Source organism: Scomber scombrus, chromosome 10 (genome assembly GCF_963691925.1).
Source record: "Scomber scombrus chromosome 10, fScoSco1.1, whole genome shotgun sequence".
NCBI classification, from domain to species: Eukaryota; Metazoa; Chordata; class Actinopteri; order Scombriformes; family Scombridae; genus Scomber; species Scomber scombrus.
The window spans coordinates 7,030,283-7,040,053 of record NC_084979.1 but is presented as its reverse complement, the minus strand read 5'-3'; the positions used below and the strand labels follow the sequence as shown (position 1 = coordinate 7,040,053).

Genomic DNA, 9,771 nt, shown 5'->3' with positions numbered 1-9,771 from the left:
TGTGAGTTATTGAAAGTAATGTATTTTATCTGTGCCACAGTATGATTATTTATTAACCTTTTAAATATTAGTTACTTTGCAGTTAGATTTTCATCAATACAGTTTAGATCAGTTTATTAAACTAACCAACAGAGTTTCTACGTTGTGTTATTGCTACTTCTACATACTCATGGGACCGGACTGGACTTCCTAAAGCTTTGTCTTCTTAAAGTCTTTTTTGTTAAATAGATGATCATATTAACAATGGCTCAGTTCCAATCAATTGTCCAAGGAAGCCATACTAGTGAACACAATACAAGGAAAAATTAAATGGAATTCAGCCATCATAAATGTTATTCATTTCACCTGCTGTCTTACTTTGACTTGTCAAAATGTCTGCTGTAAAATCTGTTAAAGGTATATTGGAAGTTTTAAACCAGAATACATTTGAGCAACATGTAAGGAAAATAAATAATAATAAATAATAAGCACAAGCACATAAATAATACGCCCAAATAAATCAATTTTACCACTGTCCCGTTGTTTATAGTGCTGTTATGAAGTCCGTGGTTTTAACAGATGTTCGATTGTCATTTGGGACGTACACAGCTGCTATGTATAAGCTATTGCTGTTTATATGCACATGCAAAAATGTGTAGGCTATAGTATTTCACATGGAGGAAAAGGATGAGGTCCCACCGAGATTTGAACTCGGATCGCTGGATTCAAAGTCCAGAGTGCTAACCATTACACCATGGGACCGGATAGTACCGCCATTTTGGCCAGGCTATCTATAAACCTAATAAGTACGTGTACTAGGCTTCGTTAGTGGTGTATGGTAATATACGCCAGTCACATTCATCGAAAAAATTGTAAACTGGGTAATGTTTGATTTACTGAGCTGTGGTACAACGACACAGCCACGATTGTAACTAAACGACAAACACTGTAGGTTAACCGTGACCAATGAAAATAATAATACAAATATTTAAGTAAGATAAAACTAAAACAAAGTAAAAAGTCATTTAAAAATAGAGCTAAAGACCTGTACAGGAATAAGAGAAGAATAAGATATATAGAGGACGTGTATCGCTTCTTTTTCTTACTATTATTTTACCGATTGTGGAGGAGTACATGGCCACCAGGGGGCATCAGAGGATTTATGTATGCATCCATCTGTGTTGTATCTTTTTACAGTCAACAAAACCATACATTTTTATGTTTGGGTTGTGTAGTGAAGTCATTGACAGTGTCACATTCCCTCTTATATGTACTCAGACTGTGTCTCTCACAAATGTTGGTTACCTCCAAAAGACTCCACTGCTATTCATACTACATTTTTTTTCTTCATGTGGATGATTAAAGTTTCATCCAGTTTATTCTACACTACGTTCAGATTACCACAGTTGCTGAATTTCTGCGTTACAGGCAAAGAAGTGTAATTGTTTTTGCCCCTGCTGTGCAGATGTGGATAATTACAGAGTGCGGTGGCTCAGCCTCTCAGCCTCTCTCTCTCTCTCTCTCTCTCTCTCTCTCTCTCTCTCTCTCTCTCTCTCTCTCTCTCTTCCTCTCTCTGTCTCTCCCATACAACTCCATCCAGCCATAGCTTAAGAGAGGTTCTGGGAGGATACATTAACCTGATGTGCCACAGCTTAGTCTATACTAACAGCTTTATGGACACACACTCAGCTCTGTCATCACAATCCCTAACACGTGAGCAGACCACTCCCACTTGGCCCAGCTCTCCTTTAGCCCCATTAAAGACCAGTATACACACACACACACACACACACACATTTCACCAGCTAAGAAGGGCTGGCGGTAAATCAATGTGTTGCTAGACTTTGGAAGCAGGAATGTGACTGAAATCAATCCAGGGAGATGTAAGGCTGTCTGATTGTACAGAACGTCACCGCTGGTTAAATCTATATCCTAGATGCTGGAAGAATAGGTCAACCACACAAAGACATGAATATTGCATGACTATTTGTTTTCAGTCTCGCCGCATGACAGAGAACACCTACACTATGTGATTTATTATTTTACACAATGATCCAAAACAATCAATCCCCTTTAAGAACATGCCAACAGCGAATCATTTCACCTACGATAAAAGACGTGAAATGATTCAATATGCTGTGAAAGTACAGTCTCATATGGCTCAGATACTGTTATGAAAGGCTTCAAGGAGAAAAATTAGTCACTAAGCACATTGGTGAAATGTGGAATATGGCCTTGCAGCTGAAAAGACTTGGGTAAATGAAATGTCTTCTTACTTTAATAACATAATTCCCATCGCTCTGTGTCCTTGACAGATGGCGTGAAGCTTCAAAGAGAGCAACATTGGTGTGTACGAGAGTGAATTTACCCCACAGAAACACATCATGCATGCTGTACAGACTTAATCACACATAAGCATACACAGGAGTAGATGGGTGTCTTCTTCCTCCCTCCTCCCTGCCCCCGCCCATGTAATCCCAGTCTGTCTAATTTGTTCTAAATCCTATTTTTACTGATAATCTCAACTTTTGCCTAATTGAAGTTGATAAACAAGCAGAGCCCAGATAAGATAAGATTGTGTTGTATGCCACATAGATAAATCATTAAGATACAAAAGAAAGTTAATAACGTCTTGTTAACACTTAATCCTTTATTCCATTTTTCTGTTCAGTAACTCCATCTGGTTTTCTGTTCACGTACCTCTTCATTTGCAATGCTCTCGATACTCTCAATGCATGTAAGTGTGTATATTGCATAGGCCTTTTATGGGCCTTTGCACAGGCCTTTGGCTTGAAATGCGATATAGTACAATAAAGTTGCGGATAACACTTTTAATATATGGACTCTCTCTGTTCATGCCCTTACCACCCACTGGTCTGCAGGTTTTCTACATCTTTAAAGTCCAGATTTATTTTTCATTTTCACAGATGAAACCACCATGCACCACAGCCCTCACTGTTGAAATCAGCAGGCAGTAGTATACACAGTAGTATATCTTAGATGTTTATAGTGTTCTAGATTTAAAAGCTTTTCTATTCATCTGTTGTTGTACTTGTGCTGCTGTGACGCTTCAAAATTCCCTGTATGGAAAAACTGTTTCTCTTATCTTTTGGTCAATCAAATGGTGAGGCATTTCTATGTTGGCTCATGGGTCACCGCTACGCTGCCTCAAACCCGACAGACAGACCGAGCATACTGCTGGTCAGTGGGTCACACAGAGTCAGTGGATTCCCCTTTGCTCCAGTTCCAGATTATGCTGACTGGAAACATTTGGACTGTCAGTGGGACAAGAGAGAGATAATGACAACTCCTCTCACCCTGAGGAGAACCAAAGAAATCATTTACAAATGTGCCATGTTACCTTTGAAAAAAAACCAAAAACAACTTTATTGACATCTATAGATTTGACCACCTATTTACTTTGGTTAAAATGAGATGACACATTCCTGTACAGCAGCAAATAATATCTACAACAAAGAATACAATGAATCAAAATGGGTAAATGCAACTGCCAATTACCACATTAGAACATAATTACTAGAAATATTTGAGTGTAAATAATATACAAGTACTCAGATTATGGAAAACAGCAGCAGAAAACTGAATAATTATACAATTAACAGATATGGAGATTAAGTGTAACATTGAATGAAGCATATAACATTAGTAAAAATACATAATAAAGACGTACATAATGTTTAAGAACCATTTTTCCCCTTTAATTTAATAGAGACTGAAGCAACAGCAGCGCAGTCATATGTACGACAGCGAGAGCTAGAAATCATGCCTAAAAAAAGACATGTCAGTCATTTTCAGTATCCTTTTAACCCTCGACTGGAACATTAAGATAATAGCGTCAGCCTCACCACTATTGCTCGAGACAATTACAGAAAAAGATGAAAGGAGGGAAATAAAAGAAATGTGATTTTCCATTGTGAATATATGGTAAGATGTGACAGACATAAATTGTTTTAAAGGCTTGTTAAATGTATTATGGGGATCTTTTCAGCCCGTTTTCTTCTTAAAACATTTGGATTCCTGAAATGATGTTGGCTGAAACTGGTTCATATGTAAAACCCCATGAGGTTTTCAACTTGGATAAACGGTAGTTGATTTAGCACTGTTTATCAGTGTTATAGTAAACTTTATTCTAACAGATTTGCTAAAGAGGCAGTGGGTATAAACAGACTCCCAGCTAATAATAATTAGCATCAAGCAACATAAGCAATCACTTTGACTATCTCGGTTTTCTCTGTTGTTTTCTTTATTCTATCAGTTGATAAGGGCTTCGATTGTGTTGTTTGGACTACAGCCATTACACTTATCACGATGTTACACACACTTTAAGATTTGTTATGTTATTGGAAGTAAAGGTTCAATTTAACAAGATGAAGCAAGCGTTCAGATTGAAATCCGATTTCCCAAAAACACTACGTACTGGTTTCTAATACTAGGAGACAACATTTTATAACCTTGGCAAGTACCATTCTAAACAGTAAGTACGTAGCTTAGTAGTTTTGCTGGTATTTGTCATAAAGAAACATCAGTAGATTTTGGGATATTTCACTGAATGAGTGGAAGCTTTGACCATCAGGTGGCGCTACAGGAAAAGTTGGGGGATCACCAAAGTCATTACAAATCTTCCTCTTGGTACAATGAATATATGTATCAAATTCCAAGGCAATCCATCCAGTAGTTGAGTAGAAACATGCCCCGAAAAACCAAAACTGTCAGAAAAAGTCAAGGAAAAGTCAATGGATCACCAAAGTCTGTGGGATTCTTCCTCTGTGGACCATGAACATCTGTAGAAAATATAACAATCCATCTAATAGTTGAGATATTTTAGTTTGAACCAAAGTCTGACAGAATATAACTGCCATACCTCAAAGCTTGAAATGTAATTGTAAGATTGTGCGTTGAATTCATGATGTGTTGGGGTGATTCTGGCGTTGTAATGAATATTGGATGTTGTTGGCTCAGAGTCATTTCATCCACTAATGATACAACAGAGTTTCTGCTCTGTTCATTTATAAATGAAGGATTCTTTTTTTTTTAATATTAATTCTTTATTTAAAGGCAGTAGAGCATCTGAGAGTTTTCCTCCCTTTGAATGGTTGCAGGGGGTCACACACCCCGCCTTAAGGAGCTGCCAACCTCAAAGAAATCTCATTACTGTGTGTTTCAGTGGAAAGTTAATGTCTCATGATGGTCTGAATACTGCTCCAGAGACTTTTCCACCCCAACAGGACACACTGACTTCTAGTAATTTGTGTGTGTTTGGGGGGGGGGGGGGGGGGGGGCATTAAGTGTGTGGCCACAAGGAAGTCTTAAAGTGCTATAAGGCGATTAACATGTTCTTCTGACCCTTCCTTACCTGGAATGGATTACAGCCAAGACTTTCTAAGCCAATCAGACAAGAGGAATTAAGGTGGAGGTGATACATCAGTGTTTTGTATAGGTTGAACCCATGTTGTGAGCCAAATTATCACTGGAACTACTAAAATAGAAATCATTTAATCTTTTTTTTTTTTTGGGAAAGATGTAGACAACATATTATATTATTAGCCAAGATTAGAGCTCGACCGATATATCAGACATCGAATATGTTGTCCGATATGTGATGTACATTTTTACTTAAAAGTTATATAGGCAGAATTTTATGTATATATGATCCTTTTTCTTAATTCAAGTTTAATACATGTATGTTTTTTTGTTCTGTGTGGGGTTTTTTCATAGCTAATTTCTAATGATCAAATTCACAGTGTAGTTTACTGTTTCAGTGCACTGATGTCATTTTATACCATAAAGTATAATGTTAAACTGTAGTATATCAGTATCATTGACATATCTTGTGTGATATGTGTTTGAGGGATCATTGCAAAAAAATGTGTTTTTATGTTTATATTCTGTACATATAAGATTATCGTCCAATATATCGATATCAGAATTTTTTTTGCTCCTTAATATTGATAACGGCATTAGCCCCTAAAATCCAGTATCAGTCAGGCCCAAGTCAAGATTAATATTAATTTGTCAAAGTGCTATTCCCACGTTTAAGAATGAACTTTCAGGCTTTGATACAGGAGTTTCTTCAGGTAAAGTGATTCAGTGATTCTGTGTAATTTAGAAGGAAGGAACCTGCATCATTTTGGGTTTAGGTTGGCAAGAAATAATTTATTGTTTTTATTTATTGTTAAACTCTCAACAGTCAAGTAAAAAAATGTTAAATTCAAGATACAAAACCTGAAAATAACATAAAGACTGGAAATAGCCTGTCTAGCTCTGCCCAAAGAACAAAATCTGACTACCAGCACCTGTATAAGTTCACTTATTACCACATTTGATCCGGTTCATTTAATATACACAGAAAACACAACATAAAACAACAATTTGTGGTTATACAAGGAGGTACGTGCGGGAGCTTTCTTTAGCTTTGTCTTTATGCTAACTGAAGCTAATCATCTGCCTCATGTTTAGCATACAGGCATGATAGTGGTACCAATCTACTCATTAATTCTTGGCAGGAAAAGCGAATAATTCCCCATAATATTGAACCTTTAAATTCCATTATCCACTCCAAAATATGTTTTTCTTCTTCTTCCTATAGTTGAATGTTTGAGCTGCACTATGTTCAATGATGTATGTGCACAGTTTGACACTAGAAGGCTGGTTTTACATTCAAAGTGTCTCTGAGCTCATTAAAAAATCTGTTTTAAGTAAGATTTGTGACATCACGACTAGTATAGAAGCCAATTCTGGTCCAATATTCAACTTGCATACATTATTGTCCCAAGCAAAGCATTCTATATGTCTTAATACATTTCTGGAGGGGATCTTGTAGTGTTCTATGTTCAGGGAGAAAAGTTAGGACAATTCTAAGGGCCCGTGACTTACAGGGGCCTTAAAAAATTATTAGAAAAAACAACTAATCAACATTCATTATTGATATACATTAAAGTGAACATTTTATTTACATTGTACTCATTAAACTAATGGTTTATTTTTCTTTTCCATATAACCATATAATTTTCTTATATTATATTATATGGTTAACTTTTTCTTAACCATATAATTAAACTCTGTATTCCAAATAGTCCAATCACCCCCCATGGAGCCCAAAATCCTTGGCAGCACCCCTGTCTATGTTTGTGCCCATCGCGTGTCAAGCTTCATCCGATGCAGCAGCATTGCCATCAGGCCTGTAGCCAGATTTGAACTCCCTTGAAACACTATGGATCTTTGGCTTCACCTGTTGAGTTGAGTTTAACTTGAAATGTGATACAGTCCAATAAATTTGGGGATAACTCTTAATACCTGGACTCTCTGTTTATACCCTTAACGCCCACTGGTCTGGAGGTTTACTGCATCTTTAAAGCCCAGTTGCTTATTTTCACAGATGAAATCTGGAAAATTGAAATGTACCTCGCCGCACCATAACCCTCGCTGTTGAAATGAGCAGGCAGTTGTATATATAGCAGTACAATCCAGTGATGGTGTGGCTACAAGGGAGGGAAGGGCAACATTGATTGGCCTTCCTTTCCCAGAAGGTCATAGAGGCTTTCTAAAACAATAGTCATCTGTTCACAACTAACCTCTGTGTTATCCATCTCTAATCCTGCTTTCCTTTGGCAACCATCTCCCATGTGACCGAACCTTGCACTCGTCATGTAGTCTAGTAGTCCTTACAACAATCTATATTGTCTACTTACCTATAGATCCACTTCTTTCACATCTGAGAATTTTTCAGAGTTATCTTTAATGTAATTATGTTTTTTTTTCCTTACACGCTTTCTCTTATGTCTCTGATTTATTTGTCAGACAGTCTTGCTGTTCTCTCTTCATACCCCTCCCCAGCCCCCCCACCCCCACCACCACACACACACACACACACACACACGCGCGCACAGTTTTTGCTTACAGTATAAGCCTGTCTGTGGGAGTTCTCCTCGGTACAGTGTGCAGTCTGTGGGTTTTATCAGAGGCGTCCCACCTGGAGGGAGTCTGGGAGCAAAAACACAGCTTCAGACAGATTTAGAGCTCTTTCTGCTCCGCAGGAATGAATGAGCAGTGTTTGTGTTGCACAGTGTTTGAATAGTGCTCTTTTTGGAGTGAGCCTCCCATTGGTAAGTGGCTCCTGGAGTGTGAGGATGCATAATGATGCCGCTGGATAAAAGTCTTGCATCTGTAAAATGTCAACACACAAAACTAACAAAAAGCAGGATGGACACTGATTTGAGTGTATTCAGTTAATTATATTCAATCAAAAGCTGGGGTTAAATTGTCTGCTACCCCTGCTGCAAAATGTTCACCTTCCCAACAATGTACTCTGTCAATTGTAAAGTTTTCTCTGCAGAATAGAGGCTTTTAATGGAGTAAGAGAAATGACAAACACCATAAAAGCATATTTTTCAAAAACACTATTGGATTGAAAATTGTCCTCTGTCTGTGGATCATTACTTTTCACATGTGAGCTCTTTTTTCCCACTTACTTTTGTTTCTTGGGTTTTTAGCATTTAATTTAATGCTGTGAAAATAGGGCACTTAAGAAATGAAGGCCACATAAATGTGTCAGTTTAATGAAATTGCAACACGGCTCCAGGCATATATATTTGTATATACTGTACATATATACTTATGTATGTACTTGGTATACAAAACACTGGGCAGATTAAACAACCATGTGTTTTGCAGCTGTCTGTTACAGAACTGCGTGTCTTCTTAAAATATTGTTCGGGTACCAGAATAGGTCACAGGCCTGTTTCTGTGCCTGGTACAGTATGTGACTGATTAAATTTAGTCAGGCTGACTGAGATTGAAAATAAATTTAAAGCAGGTAGCTCGTAAAAACCTCACCTTGTTAGGGACATTTATTATTCTTTACATATGGTTAGAATTTAATGTTTATAAATTATGTGAGTATTACACTTATAAATCTTATTTATTTTGCAGTAGTACATGTGGTTACAATTTCATGTAATTTAATGAATTATATAATGGCATACTACAGTGACTACACTCATACAGATGTTATAAAATAACAGTTCATAAAACTAACCTAATGGATTATTGCATACAGTTATATACACACTGAACATGGATACTGAAATCTACTCCCTGGTTGGAGGCACAGTCAACCCCCCCACCCCACCCCTCTTTATCTGCCCTCATTTTTTTCTGTCACCTCTCTCCTGTCTTCTATCAAATAACAAAGGTTTCAAAATTTCCCACAGTATTTTTTTAACATGCCTCGGTAGATGGCATAACAACAGAGCTTACATAACGTCATCAATTATGCTGATTTCTACCTTTGTTGCATAGCGTCATGTCTCTCTTACCAGGCTGTGTGATAATGTGTGATCCGTTCACTTCATTAACTCAACATAAAGAAAAAAAGAGGTCATTGTTTAATAACCATGATCAACATTTAATATTAACTCTGGATGACTGGCTGGTGAAATTGTAAACCCGAAGCCTGATTCTCCACAAGCTAAGATGGCTTTCTTTTTAATAACCCACAGTATGAGTCATTGTGTCCACTGCAACGTATTTATTAAAAGACTACAATACTACTATAATGTGTTAAGTTTATTATATCATTATTGTTGCACATACTGCAGCCAAATCCAGAGCAAAATCATGACTGGGATTATTGTGATAAAATGTGATATTTGTGTGAATGTTGTGGGTTTTTCCTTTACAATTCATAATATTACTTTCTTAGTGTCACAATCTTTCCAAAGTTATTAGTTATTATCACAATTTGAGCAATTAGGTACAATTAAAATGAAATAG

The 9,771-nt window shown here is 37.0% G+C and overlaps 1 non-coding gene across 1 annotated transcript; it reads right to left on the bottom strand.

Annotated features, from left to right (window-relative positions):
* Nucleotides 1–669: 669 nt before the first annotated feature.
* trnaq-uug (transfer RNA glutamine (anticodon UUG)) lies at nucleotides 670–741 on the bottom strand. Its single transcript has one exon. It is a non-coding gene; the product is annotated as a tRNA-Gln (tRNA).
* Between the last annotated feature and the right edge of the window lie 9,030 nt (nucleotides 742–9,771).